The 22,434-nt window shown below is 41.0% G+C and overlaps 1 protein-coding gene and 1 non-coding gene across 2 annotated transcripts in view; one reads left to right on the top strand and one right to left on the bottom strand.

Moving 5' to 3' along the window:
• Window positions 1–22,434, top strand: part of LOC149749213 (uncharacterized) — a 34,586-nt gene extending 12,152 nt beyond the window's left edge. Inside the window, exon 3 of the mRNA XM_089911273.1 lies at window positions 1–22,434. This exon is cut by the window's left edge and continues 8,571 nt beyond it. The gene's annotated coding sequence lies outside the window, so the exon portion shown is untranslated.
• Window positions 11,467–11,573, bottom strand: LOC115803998 (U6 spliceosomal RNA). Its single transcript, XR_004024804.1, has one exon. It is a non-coding gene; the product is annotated as a U6 spliceosomal RNA (small nuclear RNA).

Below are 22,434 nucleotides of genomic sequence, written 5' to 3'. Positions count from 1 at the left end.
GAGAAGTGAAGGCGGTCTTGGAAACCAAAACTGAAAACTCTTATACCACCAAGACTCTCTGTGTCTTATCCCTACTTCTCTCTGAGTCAGTTTCCTCCACGTGGCTGGGGGCATGACGCCAGAAAGGCAAGGATCACCCAGAAAGAGGGCCTGACTTTCTTTTAGTCTACATCTCAGAATCCCAGGAATGCCTCTGGTCGACTTCGCTTGGGTGACACCCTTTTCCCTGTGGCCAGGGGCCCAAATTATTTGGTCATTGGCAGCCCCATCTAGAAATACATATCCATAGTTAGGACGCAGAGAAAGAACAGTCTCCTGAAAGAAGGATTGTGCCATTCATAAAAGAACGGAGGGTGCTGGATGGAGGAGCAGGAGGCGTGTTTACTTTTTTTTTTTTTGCGGTACGCGGGCCTCTCACTGTTGGGGCCTCTCCCGTCTCGGAGCACAGGCTCCGGACGCGCAGGCTCAGCGGCCATGGCTCACGGGCCCAGCTGCTCCGCGGCATGTGGGATCTTCCCGGACCGGGGCACGAATCCGCGTCCCCTGCATCGGCAGGCGGACTCTCAACCACTGCGCCACCAGGGAAGCCCCGCGTGTTTACTTTTGAGGGGGAAGAGGACATCTTGAGCCGGTTGCAGGGTTAGAGACAGGTGTGCAGAGCACTGAACCAAAGGCACAGAGTCCAGAATGAGAAGATGGGTTGTATTAGTGAAACAGGATCAGGTAGACTCAGGGTGAGTGGTTTGAAGGGGTTGGTTGAGGAGTTTGGACTGATCTGATGGGCATAAATCCTAAGAATCGACATCAAATTGACATAGACATGTTGGATCCTGGCTTTTATTCTTTAAAAATAGGTTTCATATTCTTTTGTTTCACTTTCATCTATGTATGCATATTACATATGTGTGTGTGTTTGTTGGACTGTGATGTAAAATGTACTTTTTAGATCAGAAAAGTTTGCAGGCCATTGTAGTTAAATTATACTGGCAAATAAAAGCACAAATAAATCTCAAAAAAAAACAGGTTTCATATTGTAGGCTGAGTATTTGAATTGGTAACTTGAGGACTAAGTTGCATACACTGGAGAAGTTACATTCATTGAGTACAGACAAGGTAGTCTTTGTAGTCAAGAGGCGGATGTCCGTCCTGGCACTACCTTAAAAATTAGATGTTGTCAAGCATTTATCTTACTTTTCCTGTTTAAAAAAAAACAAACAAAAACCCTGTATTTCAGAGTAACCAAATAGATTGTTTGAACAAAAATCTTATTTTTAGAAGAATTCCAGCTAGTAAATGCAGAAGGAATGATATAAAGAAAATAGTATCATTTCATTACCCCTAATGAAATAACAGATCTAGGGAATGGTCATCTGTGACTGTGAAAACTATTAGGTCAAATGCTGATTGGGAACTTTATAATTGATGGATCAGGCTGATAACCCCAGGACCCACTGATCAATCTTAATATTACAAAAAGAGAAAGAAGTGAATACGTGCCCCCTAATTTGATGCAATAGGGAATATATAGAACCATCTCTGAAGTTTCTTGCCAAAAAGCGGAATGTGATTCTGATCAAGACTTTAGATCTGACTACTAGTTTATAAGAAGCATAGGAAAAAGAGGACCTTGTCAAAAAGTACCATGGAGATGTGACCAGCCAAATCCAGAATGCAGAAATTTCTGTAGAACAAGTTATTCAGTTTGTTCAGGAAATAAGTGGCAAGGAAAACAAGGAAGAGGAACTATTATTTTTTCTCCCAAAGTCAGTGTCAGATAAGTGTTTTTATTTATTATTTTTTAAAAAGTGGCATTGAGACTTAAGAGACATAACCATGTTTGGATCTTGGTTTGGCTAAATCAACCTAAAGTTATAAATTATAAATATAAAATTATGAGACAATTTGGGAAATTTAAACTCTGGATATTAGACAAATTAAAGGACTCTTAAAAAAAGGGAATGATAATTATATTATTATTAAAAAAGAGTCTATTTCTTAAAGATACATACTGAAATGTTTTTCAGATTACGTGATATTGTATTAGTTTCCTATGACTGCAGTAACAAATTAACACAGACTGGGTGGATTAAACAACAGAACTTTATTCTCTCTTAGTTCTGGAGGCTAGAAGTCTAAAATCAAGGTGTAGGCAAGCCCATGCTCCGTCTGAGATGCTAGGGGAGAATTCTTACCTCTTCCAGGTTTGGAAGCTGTCCTTGGCTTGTGGCTGCATCTCTCTGCACCGTCTCATGGCCTTCTCCTCTTGGTATGTCTGTGTCTCATCTCCCTCTGCCTGTCTCCTATAAAGATTCATGTGATTGCATTTAGGGCTTACTTGGATAATCCAAGATAAATTCCTCCTTAAGATCCAAAGTTACAGTCACAGTTTTTTGCCATGTAAAGTAATATTCACAGCTTCTGGGGATTAGGAAGTGATATGTTTTTGCAGACCATTTTTTCTGCTTATTTCAGATATGATATATGAAGTTTGCGTTAAAACAATCCAGCAGAGGAAAGGAGTGGGAATGGGAGATTATAAATAGCTATACATTGTTAATTCTGGAGCCGAGTGATGGCAGTTCATCATACTACTCTCTCAACTTTGTATGTACTGAAAATTTCCGTAACAAAAAGTGAAAACCAGAAAAGGTAAACCAAAATGCCTCCGTAATCAGGTCCTCTCAGAATCTGGAACATACCATATTAAGCTCTGATAAATACAAACCTCCATTTTTTTCTGTTCATAAAACTTAGATATGAGACATCTAACATCCTCGTTAATCCTTCAGGCCTTCGCTGCCTTTGCAGACATACTTCTTGGTGCTTCTCAAGAAAACTAAAGGGTGAATGACTATCCCTTCACTTGGAATTCAGAAATTGTAAGACCTGAGACTTAGATAAGAACCCCTTTTGCTGTTCCTCACTAAATTACTGGTGAGTGTGTGAAGGGGCGTGGTCCACTTAGGAAACTCATGTGCCAAGTGACATCATGACATCTTTGTCAAGCAGATGAAATCATGAAAGCGTCAACATCTTTACTATAGGGCCCATCTTTCAACCGTGTGTGTGTGGTTTTGTTTGTTTTCATTTTTTAAAAAAATTTTATTTCTTTATTTTTGGCCACGTTGGGTCTTCATTGCTGCGCACGGGCTTTCTCTAGTTACGGAGAGTGGGGTCTACTCTTCATTGAGGTACACGGGTTTCTCGTGTGGTGGCTTCTCTTGTTGCGGAGCACGGGCTGTAGGTGCACAGGCTTCAGTAGTTGTGGCTTGTGGGCTCTAGAGTGCAGGCTCAGTAGTTGTGGTGCACAGGCTTAGTTGCTTCGCGGCATGTGGGATCTTCCCGGACCAGGGCTCGAACCGGTGTTGCCTGCATTGGCAGGTGGATTCTTAACCACTGCGCCACCAGGTAAGTCCCCAGAATTTTTATTTCTTAAAATACCACTATATGCCCAATTCAGGCTTAAGTGTATGTGTTACAGAGGATAATGACTGTCAAGACAGTGTTTTAGGCAATTCAAGTTACTTCACATATACTTTAGTTGCTTAATGATTTTTTTTTTTTTTTTTTTTATGGTACGTGGGCCTCTCACTGTTGTGGCTCTCCCGTTGCGGAGCACAGGCTCCGGACGCACAGGCTCAGCGGCCATGGCTCACGGGCCCAGCCACTCCGCGGCATGTGGGATCTTCCCAGACCGGGGCACGAACCCGTGTGCCCTGCATCGGCAGGCGGACTCTCAACCACTGCGCCACCAGGGAAGCCCGCTTAATGATTTTTTTAAAGGAAGGAAAACAGAAATTCATATGCAGAGTCTCCAATGAAGTAATGCCTGGGTTGTGACCTAAGTCGCCAAAAGCAGCATGTTTAAATATGCATTTATCCTTTAGAAGTCAGTTTATTAACCTGCCGTGGTTTTCTTTCCTCAGTGGTTTTCATATTGAATTTGTTTCTTTCCAAGTTAAAACCTGTATTTTTAAGGGGTGGTATAGACTCTAGTTGCACAGTCTCAAAATTAGACTTTTTTTAGCTCATGGGATTAGAATTTAGCTGGTACATTTGTTGTTGATATGAGACTGCTGAAACCCAGTTTCCTCCTTTATGTTTGTTCTGAGTGTGGTACAAATTGGCCTGTATACATCAGACACAAGAACATGTGGCCAATTCAGTACAAAATTCAACTTTTTGTGGTATATGTGTATTCATAGCGTTTACAAGGCTGACTACCTTTTGAACTTCTTACTACATTGCTATGACATGGTAACCCAGGCCTACTGGAGAGCTGTATCTTTTGGAGGGTGTGGACTACAAGTGCATATCATAGTAATATAGGCATAAAAATGACTTTTCCATGTGGGTGAAGTCATTGGTGGAAGAATAGTTTTAAATCCTTGCAAGTCTCTTGGGCATTCTAGTTGCTTACTAAATGGTTTATTATAAAACTTGATGGTGATTATTAAATCTCTCAGCCATTCCCTCCTTTTAGAGTTGTAAAGTCACCTGATTTATGTACCTTATAATAAAGGAGAAATGATGTATGGAAATAATTGAGATAATGGTTTACATTTCACTTGATATAGTATCTTGATAATCTGTTCTGCATTTTTTAGTGTGTTTTTGTGCAAGGAAGAAATATTTACTCAATAATAAGATATAGGTTCTTTTATTACCCAGGTGTAGCTCAGTTTTTCAGGAACACACATTTTTACATAAAATGAGATACTTATTAAGTTTTGTTTTTCTCTTTGTTACTTTTTCTTCTTTATCTAAAAGAAGATAAAATTGATGCAGAACTCTGAAAAAGAACTCTGACATTTGCATGACTTTTTTTGTTTGCAAATAATTAACAAATAAGGAATTCTTAGGCAAAACCAAAGCATTTTCTTTGAGTAAATAACGAATATAGAATACTTCCAAACCTTTAGTGCTTTTACATCCTTAGTGTCTCTCAGATCCATTCATTTCTCTCATCTGTGTTAGCTCCACCCTCTCTTCCAGATTTTTACAATAGATTCTTTTTTTAAAAAAATAAATTTATTTATTTATTTTTGGTTGCGTTGGGTCTTTGTTGCTGTGTGTGGGCTCTCTCTAGTTGCGGCGAGCGGGGGCTACTCTTCATTGTGGTGCGCAGGTTTCTCATTGCAGTGGCTTCTCTTGTTGTGGAGCATGGGCTCTAGGCATGGGCTTCAGTAGTTGTGGCACACGGGCTTCAGTAGTTGTGGCTCACGGGCTCAGTAGTTGTGGCTTGCGGGTTCTAGAGTGCAAGCTCAGTAGTTGTGGCACACGGGATTAATGGCTCCGTAGCATGTGGGATATTCTCGGACCAGAGCTCGAACCTGTGTCCCCTGCATCGTCAGGAGATTCTTAACCACTGTGCCACCAGGGATGTCCCCTCTTTCATTTCTTTTTCTTTTTGGCCACATGATGCAGCATGTGGGATCCTAGCTCCCTGACCAGGGATTGAACCCATGCCTCCTGCATTGGGAGCACGAAGTCTTAACCACTGGACTGCCAGGGAAGTCCCTCTTTCACTTCTTAATGTACCCACAGTCTTTTAAAAAGCCACAGAGCCTTTGCACATGCTGTTCACAATACTTGGAACATCATTCTCCTCCATCCCCACTGTCTCCATACCTCTCCCCACATAGTCCTCTTTGCTTTTATTAGTTAACTCCTATTTATCTTCAGCTCAAACTAATACATCTCCTCAGGGAAGCCTCTTTACGCTAGCTGGATCTCACTATTATATGCTTGTTGAAATAATTTTCTAGGCCCCAGATGCAGCCGCTTCTGCCCAGGGTGCCACCTCAGCAAACTGACACTTAGATGATTCTGGTGTCCCTGAAACCGCTCTGCTTGACCTGGAACGCAGTGAGCATAGCTAGTCAGCCATTCTGCAAGGGCCAAGCCAGCTCTGGGCCTTCTCACTCCAGACAAGGGTGACTGTGCGGCCCTAGCTGATCACCAATGTTTTCTATTTTTCTTTTCCTTGTTCTATTAATTAATTAATTTATGCATGCTGCATTGGGTCTTAGTGCGGCGTGCGGGATCAGTTGCGGCAGGTGGGATCTAGTTCCCTGACCAGGGATTGAACCCGGTTCCCCTATGTTGGGACCTTGGAGTCCTAGCCACTGGGCCACCAGGGAAGCCCCTCTCTTCCTTGTTCTTTATTCTTTATCCTATGAAGGCTTCCAGCTGTCCACCCCATTTTGCAGTTCTCCGCAAGGAGATTGTCCGCTTCATAAAGTGTTAAATAAAGTTTGTTTGTATCACCTCATTGTCTTCTTTAATCATTTCTTAATGGGTTTTTGCATCACCATATGTCTTTTTTTCCCACTGGACTGACTTATGGGTTATAATTTGTGTGCTTATGTAAATCGTCTTCACGAGGACAGGTAGTGGGCCTGCTCACCATCATCTTGCTAGGATTTAACACAGCACTTGGCACGTATTAGGTGCACCATAAATATTTGTTGAATGAATGAATAATGTGGAAAAGTGGAATCAGATTTAGCTGCTACCTAATTAAGTGCACGTACAATGCCAAAACCAAAGACATCCTAAAAAGCAAAAGGTGCCCTTCAAAGAGGTCATCTAGGGAGGCTGCCTGCTTATTCCATAGCTGCTGCTCTTAGAAAGGGAGTTTGGAATAGGTTTAAAGAATTGTCTTTGGAAGTATTAGTTTACAAGCCGCATAAGGAAAGCACTTGTTCTTTTGATTAAAAATAAAATCCAGCCTGATGATTCCCTTTATTTTCTCAATGTATTTCCAACTTACAGATATCAAATTCCACTTTCAAAGACCCAAATTTGTCACAGTTGAAGATTTCAAAAGAATGTTATATACGTGAAGGCAGCCTTAAAAGATTTGTTCCTAAGATGTCTTGAGCATTGGCGGGCATTTTTGTAACGAGCGTGTAGTCTTTGAAGGGGCTTATACTCCTGTGGATGTGTGGGCTCTGCTATTTCTGTGAAAATCTTTGATGAAGTCGCTCTTCATGCCATAGGATGTCTCACTTTTGCTTCTGGCCATGAGGCAGAGGGATGCATTTTACTCTCAAGTCATTCATTTCATCTTGGTGCTTCCCATCCTCTATGGGCAAAATACATTTTGCAAAATTTGTGTTTTTTTTAACCAGGAAGGAATGTAATAGGGAATTGAATTAACTATTATCAAGTGTTTTAAATTCCTTAGATGTTGAGTTCTGTGTTTAGGAAAAGTCCCTGTTAGTGTGAAAGATCACAGAACTGGGACCACATTCTTACACTGAAAAGTATCAGGGATTCTTGCCAAGTTCTGCTATTAAAGATTATTTATTCAATATTTTTGTTGATTTTTTTTTTTTTTTTTTTTTTAGCCACTGTCACTTAACCTCTTTTGCGGTAGGTATTGCCCCTTTATCTCCTGATTTTGGAAGGAAGTTGCTTTGCCTACTCCCTCTCTCCAACACCTTAAATCATGGATTTTAAGTGGGAGTAACTGAATTTAAAATAACACATCTGGGCTTCCCTGGTGGCGCAGTGGTTAAGAATCTGCCTACCAATGCAGGGGAGATGGGTTCGAGCCCTGGGCCGGAAGATCCCACATGCCATGGAACAACTAAGCCCGTTCACCACAGCTACTGAGCCTGTGCTCTAGAGCCCGTGAGCCACAACTGTTGAAGCCCACGTGCCACAACTACTGAAGCCCGCGCGCCTAGATCCTGTGCTCCGCAACAAGAGAAGCCACCACAATGAGAAGCCTGCGCACCATAACAAAGAGTAGCCCCTGCTCACCACAACTAGAGAAAGCCTGCGTGCTGCAATGAAGACCCAATGCAGCCAAAAATAAATAAATAAATTTTTAAAATAAAATAAAATAAAATAGCACAGCTACACCTGGGCCTTTTAAACTCTGGGAACGCTTTTGGTGGTACTGAACCAATAACTGCCGCTATTGAAGATTATCTTCAAGCAGGACATTTGTCACAGCTTCATTCAGGTCACCATTAGCACTGTGCTTTTTGCTTGTTGACTTTTGAGAAAATGCATTCAGACACTCAACATGGTGTAGGTGCTCTCAGAATAGTGGACAGCTCTGTCAGCTCACAAGGTGGCCAGCCTTAGCTATGGGGCCAACAAAAGTTCTATTGACCTTTTATTCTCAAGTGTTCTTTTCACATGAGCAACAGAGATTTGGCTTTCAGTTGCTTTTTGTTTGGTTTACTACTTGACAGTAAAGTCTTACATTTTCATATTGCTTCCATGCTGACAGTATTTACTAATGCAAAAAATATTTTTGTGCCTCCTTATGCAAATATTTTCTGTGCCAGGCAGTAATATCAAGATTTGTGAGAGAATGATCTTTTGAATTCTGTCTTTTAAAGATTGGTTCTATGCTATTATCTTCCTTGGTAGGTCACTGCTTTTTATTAAATAAGGCTCTTAGAAAAAGACCGCTTAATGTTTGTGCAGAAGACCCACTGTGTTCTCCGCCCATCTGCGTGAATCTCAGTGAATCCTGTGACTGAGTCATAACCTCATACCTGATGAGTGACATTCGTCTTTGTGAGTCCTGGCTAAGCACTCCCTACGTCCTGACGGAATTGTCCTCCAGAGGGATTTGAATGCATTTTGATCGAGATGCACTTACATTAGCATTAAGCCCTTTATTATTATTTTTAAAAATAACTCGTCCCATCTTAAGCCAGGGTCATGTCACTGTGTAATGTATTTGATGGGTCTAGTTCTTGTACCCATCACTTATCAGATTGTTGTGCTGGTTCCTGTGTGGGAAAGAGAATTGCCCTTCTGTGTGAGGTAGTGCCACCTTGGGCCACTATGTTGCTGTGACTCCAGAAAGTCTTAGGAATGATGGCAGTCATGTGCTCAAGTCACCTGTGCTTTCAGGATGAGTGCTGAAGGGCTGTAAGGTCATGAAAAGTTAATGGAGAATTAATGCCTTGTAAACATAATCCACTGCTATTTTAAATAATGACCCACTCAAGTTCAGGCAACATATATTAAAATAGTCTAACATGAGTTAGAACGATTTAAGGCTGGTAAAGAAGGGGTAATAAAGGATTTAGGACTGGCTGTTCATTTAGCTGTGAAGTAAATAGACTGCTCTGCCTGGGAGGTCCTCCTAATCTTCTTCGAAGGAGGAAGCTGAAGGGAGGTTAAATAGTGTGCTCAAAGTCACACACCTGAGCAGTGCCGGAGCTGGGACCCGAACCCAGACCTCTCTGACAGCACCGCTGGTAATCTTCACTCTGCAGTGCTGCCTTCCCCCCGGGAGGGAGGCATCCTGTGTCATAAGAAGTAATACAGATTCCTCTTTATTGACGAGATGAGACAAATTCAGATTTAGAAGATAAAAGCTCGAGTAAGGTATTAATTTATTGAACTACCTGTTCAATTTAATAGAAATCAATCAAGGACCTCCTATGTATAAAGCACTACGCTAGGTACCAGAGTAGGATATCAAGATCACTAACTGTTAGAGCTTGTAAAATGTGTATAAAAATAACTTTTACACAAGACAGGATTCATTCAGCAAACTTTTTATTTTTTTGGCACTATGGTGTGCCAGGACTGGGCTAGACAGTGAGAATCATGCATCAATTTATCAATTCATCCTACACTTTTGATCACCTAGTATTTGTCAGGCACTGTTTTAGATGCTGGGAAAATAGTGGAGATCAAAGCAAGCAAAGTCTGTGTTCTCACTGAGGGGACATTCTCGTGGGAGAGACACAAGAAATAAGCAAGAAAAGACCCGTTCTGCAGGGAATTAAGCTCGGATGGTGTGTGGAGAGCTGACTACGTTAGATTGCAGAGATAAGTAAGATTTGATCCTTGCCCTGGAGGAGGTAGACGTGTAAACAGCGAACTACAGTAGAATCAACGTGTGCAGTGATTCACGTATGAACAAAGTGCTGTGGAGGGAACCTGAGGGGTGACGGTGAGCCGTGTGCTGCCAGGACCGAGTGTGTGTTTAGGATGGCGATTGTGGAGCGGTCTCAAGCATAGGCTAGACAGCAAGAGGCTGAGGGTAGGATATGGTCATTCCTCTGGGATTACAGCCCTAGACAAGTGTAGGGGGGAGGCGGCAAGAGGAAGTGGTACTTCTTACAGAGAGAATTATGGAAGCCTTCCTGAATGAGGTGGCATTTAAACTTGGTCTTTAAATATGTAGAGGTGAAGGGGAGGGCATCTCAGGGCCATACTACTGTGAACAAGAGGAAAGATCGAGCTTACTTTGGGAGTGGCTAGACTTACGAGTTTATGGACTGGCTGGAGCATAGGGTGTGTAAGAGAGAAAGCCACTGGGGGCTTAGGTAGACTGGTTTGCTTCAGGTAAGCAGAGGGAACCTGCTACAGGTTTTTTTTTAGTAGACTGACATAGTCACAACCTTAGAAATATTATTCTTGCAGTAGTGTATATGAGAAATTGGAGTGGGGAGAGAGAATACAGTAATTCAGGAGGCTATTGTGATGGCCCTGAGGTACTGGGGATCTGATCCAGGAAGGTGGCCCTGGGGCTGGAGTAGAGAACGTGGGTCAGTCGTACAGGGAGAATAGTAAGGCAGACTGTTGATCAGAAGGGGGCAGTTATGGAGAGGAAGGAAAAAAAATGATTCCAAGGATGTTAGCCCAGGTGACTGAGAGGATAGGATTTCTATGACAAACTGAGGATGGCAGAAGGAAAAATGTGTTTGAGAGGACAGATAACTTAGATTAGTTTGGGACTTGTGGAGTTAATGGTGCTGGTAGGACCTTGAGGTGAAAGTGTCAGATACGTACATGAAAAGGAGACTTTAGCTCTGGGTTAGAAGATGTAGATTGGGGAGATAATTAAGTGGTTTCAGTTGTGGAATAGATGACACTGGTCAGGGACTTACTCGTTCAAAGAGAGAAAGGCGGTAAGGATGGAAACTTAGAAGCATCATAATTTTGGCTGTTTATTTTAATTTTTGTTCTTGCACTTTAGTGCTAATAATCTCTTAAACTACACTGTTGGACTTCCAGCTCTTTATTCTCAGCTCAGTCCACCATGTTGCTTGCAAAATTGGGCGCCTTGGCCATATTATCTTGACTCCATTGTAGAATTCAGTTTTAATCTGGGACAACATAAAAAAACCAGCTTTGTGACCTTATTTGCCATTGAAATGCTATTGGGAAATTTTTCCATCACATCTTTCAGAGTCTCCTAGAGCAGCTCTTTCACAGTAAGTGATAAGAAACAGCTTTGCTTCCCTGAAGGAGTGTAGATGTTTGTTCCTCATAGAAAATCATATAACTAATCACATTGACATTTTCACCTTGGCTGTTAGGAAGCACAGACTCGAATTCTCTGCTTAACTGTAGTAACTGTGTAGGACTCAAATAGGTCTCCAAATTTGAGTTCTATTCCGATATCTCTTATACCAGCCACAGTCTTCATTTTCTTCTCTAATTTATGATTTTTTTCCTTGGTCATGATTTTTTAAAAATATGCAGTGGTTCACGAATTTGCATGGCATCCCTGTGCAGGGGCCAGGCTAATCTTCTCTCTATCATTCCAGTTTTAGTGTGTGTGTAGCCCAAGTGAGCACTCCTTGGTCATGATTATTAATTTCCTTCCTTAATACATGCATTTCTCATAAGCTATCTCAGATTCCTTGTAGAATGAGATGAGGGCTAAATAAATAATGCCACTATGGTGTTCACTATATGAATGAGATGTATTGAATACTTAGAATGTTACAGATCAGTACATAAATAGGACTCATCACATTTAAAATTTATGTTCTTTGTTTTCTATGAACTATGAGTTTTTAGGCAAATGGTACATATGATCACAGACTGTAAAACTAAATGAAAAATGATGCAATGTAGGAGCCAAGTTCATGAGTAAATATTTGTACACTGACCCCGTCCACTCTGCCTCTTGATGAGTTATTCATTTCCAGGTGTATGAATCTTTGCAAAAGAATTGGAATTTTTTTGTCAGTCATTCATAAATTTTAATAGTTGGTCCATTTGGAAACCTGGAGTTGATGTCATTAATGGCCTGGGACTAATCATTGGAATCTGAGCTGATATGATCGAGTAATGCTTTTATTTCCAATCAATGTATGCAAACCCTGCCTCAGAAGACTGTGTAGTGTTCACTGTTGAGCAATGAGCAGGTCACTGGTTAGGGAAAAAGAATTGACCTCTTTCCACCAATCATTCTTAGATTCTGTCGTCTAAAGAAATTTCTTTTTTAGGAGGAAACTTTTGCTTTCAGTGATTGGATGAAGAACTAGATTCCTTTATAACAAAAGTCTTTTAAATTAAGATCGCCAAATAATTAAGGGGATATCTGTGATTATCTTATTTGCCCTGTGTAGCCTCCAGCAGAAATTCTACCCCAATTTTAAACTTGACAAAGTGTCATCCTTCCCTCAAACGATCCTGTCAGTTCTTATAAAGTGGGAAAACTGTGAACCTGTGCTGGTATAAATTTTTAAAAATTTTATTTATTTATTTTTGGCTGCATTGGATGTTTGTTGCCTCACGCGGGCTTTCTCTAGTTGCGGTGAGCGGGGGCTACTCTTCATCGTGGTGTGTAGGCTTCTCATTGCGGTGGCTTCTCTTGTTGCGGAGCACGCGCTCTAGGCGCGCAGGCTTCAGTAGTTGTGGCACACGGGCTCAGTAGTTGTGGCTCGCGGGCTCTAGAGTGCAGGCTTAGTAGCTGTGGCACACAGGCTTAGTTGCTCCTTGGCATGTGGGATCTTCCCGGCCCAGGGCTTGAACCCATGTCCCCTGCATTGGCAGGCGGATTCTTAACCAGTGCACCCCCAGGGAAGCCTGCTGATATAAATTTAAGTGGTACAAAAAAATTTGTAGAATCAATTGCATATTAGATGAGATATTTTTAGGAACTTTGTTTTAAAAATAGTAATTCTGGGCTTCCCTGGTGGCGCAGTGGTTGAGAGTCCGCCTGCCGATGCAGGAGACACAGGTTCGTGTCCCGGTCCGGGAGGATCCCACATGCTGCGGAGCGGCTGGGCCTGTGAGCCATGGCCGCTGAGCCTGCGCGTCCAGAGCCTGTGCTCCGCAACGGGAGAGGCCACAACAGTGAGAGGCCCGCGTACTGCAAAAAAAAAAAAAAAAGTAATTCTTAGATATGTCACTTTTGTCTGTTTCAACTGATGACCTACTTTCTATTTACATGAAATGTCAAATGTTGACATCAGAATGTCTTTGTGATTCTGTTTGTATAAGGATAAATGAATTCAGTTAAATAACACAGTGGATTTTATCTCATTCCGCCCAGAGAAATGCAGTTATTCTCAATGTCAGTCATGCTTCACGATCTTCTGCATGTGTGGAGTTTGCAGCCATGGTAGAGCTGAGGCCTGCTCTTCTGCCTCTTGTCATTGTTAGATTTCTTGGTTTTCATTAGAGCTTCTCAGCCCTCTTCAAACTTACCCTTGTTTATTGTAAAAAAAATATCCTTAGGATTTTTATTACATTTAACAGAACCTTCTCTTAGAAACCGTCAGTTGAATTGCTTTCTGATCTCAGTAGCAAAAATAGTTGTTCTTTCTCTGAGCAACCGGTTTATTTTTACCCCAGGGACACTGAATCTTATAACAGATCATGTTTCCCTCTACATGTTGGCTGCAGCAAAGCTCAGAGTCCCTCCTCCCCCTTAAACGTCTACAACACCTCAATTCTGGCTCTCATTCTACCTTGTGGCTACAGTGACTGGTACGGTTATCTAATCCTACTAGTTTTAAAAGCTGTTTGAAGACAAGGATTCTACTACTTTTGTTTATATTCTTTACAGTGCCGTCACAGTGTCCTGCACCCATTTGGCACTCAGATAATAGCTGTGACTAGGCCATTCAAAAATAGCTTCATGTTGGGCCCTCCGTGGTGGTAAGGATAAGGAGAAAGAAATATGTAGTATGCCAATGGAGGTTTTGAAATATGCTGAGGGTCAGAGGGATTGTATGTTTAAAAATATGGCACAATGAAGCGGGATGCTCCTAAGGATGAGAAAAGAATGTTGAATATAGGAGCCAACATATGCTGTTTTCCTCTTTGTGTCTTATCTGAATATACTGATGCATGAAAGTTGGGAGCCTGGCCTCTCCAACCTTGCTCCAGTAAGGAAGATTAATTCTCTTCTCTCACAGAAAAAAGACAAGGAGTTTGTTAGGAGAGGGACAGTTTTACCAGTGAAGGTTTAGAAGTTGCTTTGAGATCCATGCATACAAACAGTGTAGACATACCTACTGTGTCATGCAAATTACGTCATCTCTAAAATGGTTGTGAGCTGTAGCCAATGATCCATGTATTAAACTGTTATTCTATATGATGAAATTCCAGTACCACTAAAGAATGTGGACAGATCCATGGAGTGAATTGTAATTGTATGTGACATATAGTCAAAACTCTTTAATAGGAAAGTCCATTGAAATGAAAATGAACCTAGTGAACTGAAGGCAAAAAGATCATCAACTTTAGATTCATAGTAACACTTTATTTTATAATTGAATTTACACAATCTATATTTGGTGTGTTGAGAAAAGGAAACTTTGTTTTTTAAAAATTTATTGTATTTTATTATGTTATCATATGTTACTGGTAAGCCTCATGATTCTGATTTTTCTAAAATCTAATCTAAAATTTTAAATGCTTAGACAAATACTAGGGGAAAGAACTTTTTTTCTTTGTATTTCTCTCTCCCTTTCCCTTCTGTGAAAATCAAAGCATAAGGTTTGTTCAAGTGAAACATAAAAAAAGATCTGCCTTACTAGAATTTCATTTTTTAAAAACTTTACTTAGGGTCTTGAAATAGTGTCTTTCTCTGAAGACTATTTAGTTGAAAACATACCTTTGAGGACCCTTTATTGAATTACTGAAATACCATTTTTTTTAGCATAATACTGATTATATAGTTTCAAATTTCCTTTACTTCTAAAACATGTTTACTTCAAATGAAGCTTAAATGGTTGCATTTTTGATATACAAATATCTAATTCTGCCAAGTCCAGATGAAAAATCTAGACCTCAGTTTCCTAATTAGTGGTAAGGATTATGCTCTGTGAAGGTATGCATAAATAATTGAAGGGGTGGCGTGGCATTAAAACCACTCACTCTGAAGTCTTACTGCCTCACAGGGTTGTTGTGAGGATTAAGTGAGTTTCTTACTCATGACAAGGATTTAAAAGAGTGTCTGGCACAAGTAAGTTCTCTGTTAAGTGTTTGCTATTTTTATTATTGCCATTATATGGCTAAACTATTTATGTAATAAAAATATTTTTCATTGCCTCCAAGAGGGTTTGAAGTACTTTTGAAGTGACTGAAAGGGCTTCTGCTCTTAAAAGTTACAAGAAGCTAGAGAGTTCTGGAACTCCCATCTGCCCCTAGTTCTCTTGTGCCCTAAGGTGATCTTACTTAAATTCTGTTGTCCTCCATTTTCTCATCTGTAAGAGGACAGTTCCCTGGTGATGGGTCTCTGTTATTTCTTTAAGTCACAACAGTAATGTGATGCTTTGATAGTACCTTCTGCTTAAACAAGAAGGTTGAGGTTATATGTGTCAAATTCCTTGATTTGAAGTGGTAGAGTTTTAGAAGTGGAAAGGGCATTAATCAGGTAGTCTACTCCCTGGGGAACTCATCTTTTCTCTTAGCTTCAATTAGTATTTGAGTTTTTTTCTTTTTTAGATTTTTCTTTTTATCTTACATCTTTTTTTCCAAAGCACTTTTTACATACTTGTAGGCACTGTATTTATTGTTTCTTGTTTGTATTGTATCCCTACTTGAATGTAAGCTTCACAAGGGCAGGGATCTTTTTTTTTTTTTTTTTTGCGGTACGTGGCCCTCTCACTGTTGTGGCCTCTCCCATTGCGGAGCACAGGCTCTGGATGCGCAGGCTCAGTGGCCATGGCTCACGGGCCCAGCCGCTCGGCGGCATGTGGTATCTTCCTGGACCAGGGCACAAACCTGTGTCCCCTGCATCGGTAGGTGGACTCTCAACCACTGCGCCACCAGGGAAGCCCTAGGGGCAGGGATCTTTATCTTTTTTTGTTCAAGTGTCTGGCACACAGTAGGTAGCCAGATATGGGCTCAATAAATATTGTCGGATAAATGAATGAATCTTCAGTTGCCTAGTGGACATTTCTATTAATTGATCACTTCTGAAACAGCACTCTTTCATGATTTTCTTATTTCCACCAATGAATACTTTCATATTACCAAGAGCAAAATCCTAGAGGAGTTGGCAGCCGTACCCAAGACAGAGCAAATTACATGATTTTCAGGGGTATTAAGGCAGTCACTGCCCGCAAGGGTCTAGGTGCAGAAACAGTGACAGTGCATTTTCACACAAGATAGGTGGGCCTGAATCTTCCCAAATGGAACCTTTTGAGCCAGAACTAGAGGTAACTGCTTAACTGCCCAGGAAATTACTAAAGTTACCAAAACTTACTGCTAAAATCATAGCTTCTGTTGGGTTAATGTTGCCCATATGCTTCCTTTGTCATCTAGTTCCACTGGAGATTCCTTGTTGCTTCTAAACAAAGTCCCGGGTCTGCAGCCTGCAGTCCAGTGAGCTCCCCAAGAACTTTCCAGTTCTAGATCACACAGGTGCCCCTTGTCCGTTCTCCCCTCAGCTGAGCCTCTTCCTTAGCATCCCCTAAAGCATTCCCGTTCCTGCTTTAATGTCCCTCTGTTCATACCATACTGTGTTCATCACGCGCTTGGTTTTCCTCTTTCTTTATCTATCCAAATCTGTCTTCCTTTAATCAACAAGGGACGCTTTTCAGCCCTTACATATGTGAAGCCATCTGTATCATGTTTGGGGCTCCTAAATGTTGCATTATTCTTTTTTTTTTTTTGCTGTACGCGGGCCTCTCACTGTTGTGGCCTCTCCCGTTGCGGAGCACAGGCTCCGGACGCGCAGGCTCAGCGGCCATGGCTCATGGGCCCAGCCGCTCCGCGGCATGTGGGATCCTCCCGGATCGGGGCACGAACCCGTGTCCCCTGCATCGGCAGGCAGACTCTCAACCACTGCGCCACCAGGGAAGCCCAATTCTTAAATGTTCCATTTGCCTATTTATTGCTTTTGAGGAAAGGGACTAATGGAATAATGGAGTTGGGGGTTAGGGAATGAATCACAAATCACAGCTAAAGCAACACCTGCTAAGCTGGAACAAAATTGACTTAGTTTAAGTGTATTTTCTAGCCTGTGCTGTTTTCAAGGGCTTTAGAAAATGCTAAGATCAAGCCCTTCCTACTTTTTTGGCATTAAAATATCTTTTTAAAAAATTTAATGATGTAATTACTTCTAGTAATGGCAATGGGCTCAAGTGAATTATCTTTATTTGGAAATATAGAAAATTGGCAGTTGAATTGGCTCTGCTTGTGTGTGTGTGTATGTGTATGTAATTTTACTGGTTTGTGAAATCAGAAACTAGGAAAGACAAGTCTGGCTGGTAGTCATACATACTCCATCCCTTGACCCTTCACCTGGTGGCCATTTTCTTCCCTGCTCAGTTGTGCAGTACAGATCTTCCTCGACTTACGATGGAGTTACATCCCTATAAACCCATTGTATTGTTCAATACAGTAAGTTCAAAATATTGTAAGTTGAAAACACATTTAATACACCTCACCTGCTGAACATCATAGCTTAGCCCAGCCTTCCTTAAATGTGTTCAGAACACTCATATTATCCTACAGTTGGGAAAAATCATCTAACACAAAACACTATTTTATAATAAAGTGTTGACTATCTCATGTAAGGTATTGAATGCTGTACTGATAATGAAAAACAGAATGATTGTATGGGAGTGAATGGTAGTAAGTGTATTGGTTGTTTATCCTTTTGATCGTGTGCCTCACTGGGAGCTGCCCAGCATCACTGTGAGAGAGTATGTACTGCCTAGCACTAGCATGGGACAAGATCAAAATTCAAAATTCCACATACAGTTTCTACTGAATGCGTGTGGCTCCTATACCATCGTAAGTCTAACTATTGTAGGTCGGGGGACCATCTGTATCCATTTTTCAAGGTCTCAGACATTGGCTTAAGATTCTCATGCTGTGGTTTGACTCTGGTTATTCAGCCAGGGAATGCATGAAAGTTACCTTCCAAATATGCAAAAGAGTTTCCTTCTATTGCTTGAACTTCAAAGATTATTTTTTTTCTTGTTCAGCTCAGATTAGTCTAGACAATGGCATTTTGTGCCCTAAGTAAATCAGCTTTATTCATGTCATTGAAAGAGAATTTTTGCTTGGCTTTCTAATTTTTCAGGCTGATTGAAAAACTCAGTGGGCATACAAAAGACATTAATTTGTTCTTTTTCTTCCAAATCTTGCACGATTTGTTCTCTTGTTCCATATTGTAAGTCAAGTTAACATTCTCCTTTTCCAATTGTTCCACAGTTTCAAGTTTTCATTGAATACCCTGTATGTTCACTTCTGGATTCTGACGTTTTAATTATCAGGCGTATTTGATCACATGTAACTGTAATGATGTTCAGCAGTGCCGCGTGGCTCCCATTTGTGCGTAATGCTGACAGGATGACAGGCCGTGGGAGCCCATGTTGTGTTCTGATAGCCGATCGGTACAGGGAGAGGCAGGGTGTCCCCGCGGTACAGCAGACAGGGTGGTGTGTCCTGGTTACTGTGCAGCTCCAGACAGCAGATGCCTGCTGTCTTAGTCGGAGTTTATTGGTTGGAAAGAACAGAGGCCCTCTCGAATTAACTTAAATAAAATAAAAAAAACCTTAAAGATGTAGGACTTAACAGCCCATCTTGATGACACCAGTGGACCCATTAAGGACTGTGGAACAGGCTAAAAAGTCAGGAGTCGTGATCACATAGCCTCTTCTCTCGTTCTGCCTTTCCTGCACCTATTTCCTTCTGTTTTGCGTGGGCCAACATATTGATACCTGCCAGCATTGACGTGAGATTTTGGTTTTCGGCCCATGTTAGAGCCTATAATTTTCCAAAGTCAGAGTCTCAAAAGAGACAATTTCTTTTTTTCTTGCGGTACGCGGGCCTCTCACTGCTGCGGCCTCTCCCATTGCGGCGCACAGGCCCCAGACACGCAGGCCCAGTGGCTATGGCTCACAGGCCCAGCCGCTCCGCGGCATGTGGGATCCTCCCGGACCGGGGCACGAACCCATGTCCCCTGCATCGGCAGGCGGACTCTCAACCACTGAGCCACCAGGGAAGCCCTCAGTGTCAGTTTTTTACCCCTAAGCTTACTGATTTTCCTTGTAGGCCTGGTTGCCTCTTCATAATTAAGGATGAAGGACTGGGGAGAGTTTACTACCTCGAAAACATCTATATGTAGAGTCCGCCCGCCCACCCGCCCCCCAGCCCCTGCCACCTCTCCCTTGAGCAGGAATTCTAAACAGAGTTCAGTGTGTATGTGTGTGTGGGAGTGGGGGGCAGGGCTACTGAGTGGTCCACTGACCAGCTTTGCTTCACCCCGAAAATGCCCTGATGAGGAGGATTTACTCTGAGGAACCAAGAGTCACATCGGAAACCTCCACAAGCCATCTCTCATGCCCTGCTGCCACGATTGGTTCTGTTCCTTTAGAGATGAACCCCCAGATGTTTGTCATTATACTTGGCCATGCTGCCTGAAGGCTCTGTTAGAGGGTGGGGAGGCGGGGGGGGGGGCGTGCTAACCATCATCACTTTATCCCCCTGTTTGCTGCCCTGTGTCATCCTCCCCGCTCTGTGATACCTGTTGACTCTGAACCTGGAGCCTCCCTGGGCTTCTCTTGAGCAGATTGTCTCCTTGGTGGCCCATGGGTGGCAGCTCTCCCCTCACTGTTTCATCTGTCACTACATTCCCATCTCTTGTTTTGTTTTCCAGAATTTTGTTGCAATCTCTTGTGCATTTAAAATTCTCTTCCAGCAAACTCTTTCTCTTTTCTTGTTTTTTTTTTTTTTTAATGTTTATTGGAGTAGAGTTGATTTACAATCTTGGGTTAGTTTCAGGTGTACAGCAAAGTATCAGTTACACATATACATATATCCACTCTCTTTTTAGATTCTCTTCCCATATAGGCTATTAAGGAGTATTGAGTAGAGTTTCCTGTGCTATACAGTAGGTTCTTATTAATTATCTATTTTATATACAGTAGTGTGTATATGTCACACCCTTCTGCTTTTTAAACTCATGACTTTGTTGATCAGAAACCTCTTGGTGGCTTTGTAAAATTTTGTGTGTGTATATATATATATATATATATATATATAGTGCATTAATAAGAAATGTTTTGGTGTATAGTTGTTTTACAATATTGTGTTAGTTTCTACTGTACAGCAAACTGAATCAGCCATATGTATACATATATCCCCTCTGTTTTGGATTTCCTTCCCATTTAGGTCACCACAGAGCATTGAGTAGAGTTCCCTGTGCTATACAGCAGGTTCTCATTAGTTATTTATTTTATACATATTAGTGTGTATAAGTCAATCCCAATCTCCCAGTTCATCCCTCCCACCCCCCCTTTCCCCCCTTGGTGTCCATACGTTTGTTCTCTAGGTCCGTGTCCAGTAAACTCTTTTTAATCTTACAGAATTCTTCTATTTTATCTTTTGGTGCTTTCACTTCATTAGGGATTCAGGTGGGAGAACCAGGCTATCAACCATCTTGAAACTGAAACCTCAAAGTTGTTCTTTTAAAAAATAGCATTTGGCTTTTATTTTACTTTTTAAAATGAGAGATACATCATACACATACATATAATAGAATATATGTATAATTTAAAGAAAAGTGATAAAATGAACACTGGCACCTACTACATAGCTTAAGAAGTGGCATGTCACGTTTTCGGTACCTTAGAAAACCCTGGGTACCCTTCCTTGATTGCATCTTCTTCACCCTCTCTGCCTCCTGTGGTTACCATCATCCTTCATTTTCAAAGTCATTCCCTTGTCTTATGTATGTTTATCTCCAAACAATAAATTGTTTAATTTTAGCTGCTTTGGCTCTTTGAATAAATAGAATATAACTTGTATTCTTCTGTACCTTGCTGTTTTAATCAAGATTGTTTTTGAGATTCATCCATGTTTATTCATGGAGCTATATTTTATTTACTTTACTGCTGTATAGCATTGCATTGTAAGAATATGCCACATTTAATTATCTTTTCTGCTGCTGATGGGCACTTGTGTTGTTTGTGTAACTTTTCACAATCGTGAGGAAGACTGGTATGAACATAGTTCCTGTTGTCTATATGCTAGAGTTTCTCTAAATGTATAAACCTAGGAATGGAATAGCTGGGTCATAGAGTATATGCATATTTAATTTTACTAGGTGATGACAAGTCTTTGCCAGAGTGGCTGTACCAGGATAGACTACACTGGTGTGTGCAGTTGCCCTTGGCTTGATGACCTTAGTGTGATCAGATTTCAAATATTTTTGCCTATTTGGTGGGTGTGCAATCGTATCTTACTGTGTGTTTTTAAAATTGAGATGTAATTTATGTTTAGTATAATTTACCTTACTGTGATTTTAATTTTCATTTTCCTGATTATTAATGAGGTTAAAGATATATTATCATATGGCTATTAACCTTTCATGCTTTCTCTTCTATGAAAGTTTGCCATGTTTTTCCCATTTTCTCTTATTGACTGGTGGGTGTTCCTTGTATATCCTGAATATATAAGAGTGTGTGTGTATGTGTATCTATAATATGTGATGGAATTTATTTTTTTGTGGGCAGGATCCATTGCATCAGGAGGAAAAGGCAGTATTCATGTCCAGCAGTCAGTTTTCCTGCAGCCATGATTATAACATTCTCTCTTTTTCTCTATTTATTTGTGGTTAATCTTTGACAAATTGAAAAGTAAGTTTTGGCACTTAAAAATTTTTGGAGTCTTTTTTCCATCCCTCCTCTTAATCTACCTCTATTGTGAAACAATTCTGGTTGAAAATATATCCTTGACCTTCAGTAGCTCAGAATGTTTTCTTTGGAGTGTGTACTATTTAAGTTGGAGTACAGTGCTCATGATGCTTGATGCTAAGAGATCTAAGTGCTTCAATGGTGTCAGACCACAGGGTGGCCAGCACTTGGGGAATAGAGGAGTTGGGAGGTGGATGCTGACCCAGATCGCTAATGTATTTTTAACCCAAATCTCTAAAGGTATTTTTCTTGACTCCCCGGTTTACACCTTTCTGATGGAAAAGTAAGTTGGCTTTATAATGGAAAAGTAAGTTGGCTTTTGGAAGTAAGTTGGCTTTATAAAAAGAGAGCATTAATTACTAGCCGTTCTCTTCTCCATTTAACAATGTATCCTGACTTAAGGGACATTTTCTTTTAAGTGGTGATATTTCTATAAATAAAAACTGTAGAAATGGTTAAAATTTTATGTTCTGTATATTTCACTACAATAATATTGTTTAAAAAACCCAACGCTGAAAAAAAAACTTTTTGGAACATTTAGGGC

This window comes from Delphinapterus leucas, chromosome 5, assembly GCF_059928025.1.
Source record: "Delphinapterus leucas isolate spDelLeu-1000000601 "Yukka" chromosome 5, BTC_Dleu_Yukka2, whole genome shotgun sequence".
Lineage (NCBI taxonomy): Eukaryota > Metazoa > Chordata > Mammalia > Artiodactyla > Monodontidae > Delphinapterus > Delphinapterus leucas.
The sequence above is the reverse complement of the archived record's forward strand: the minus strand, read 5'-3'. Positions and strand labels throughout refer to the sequence as shown.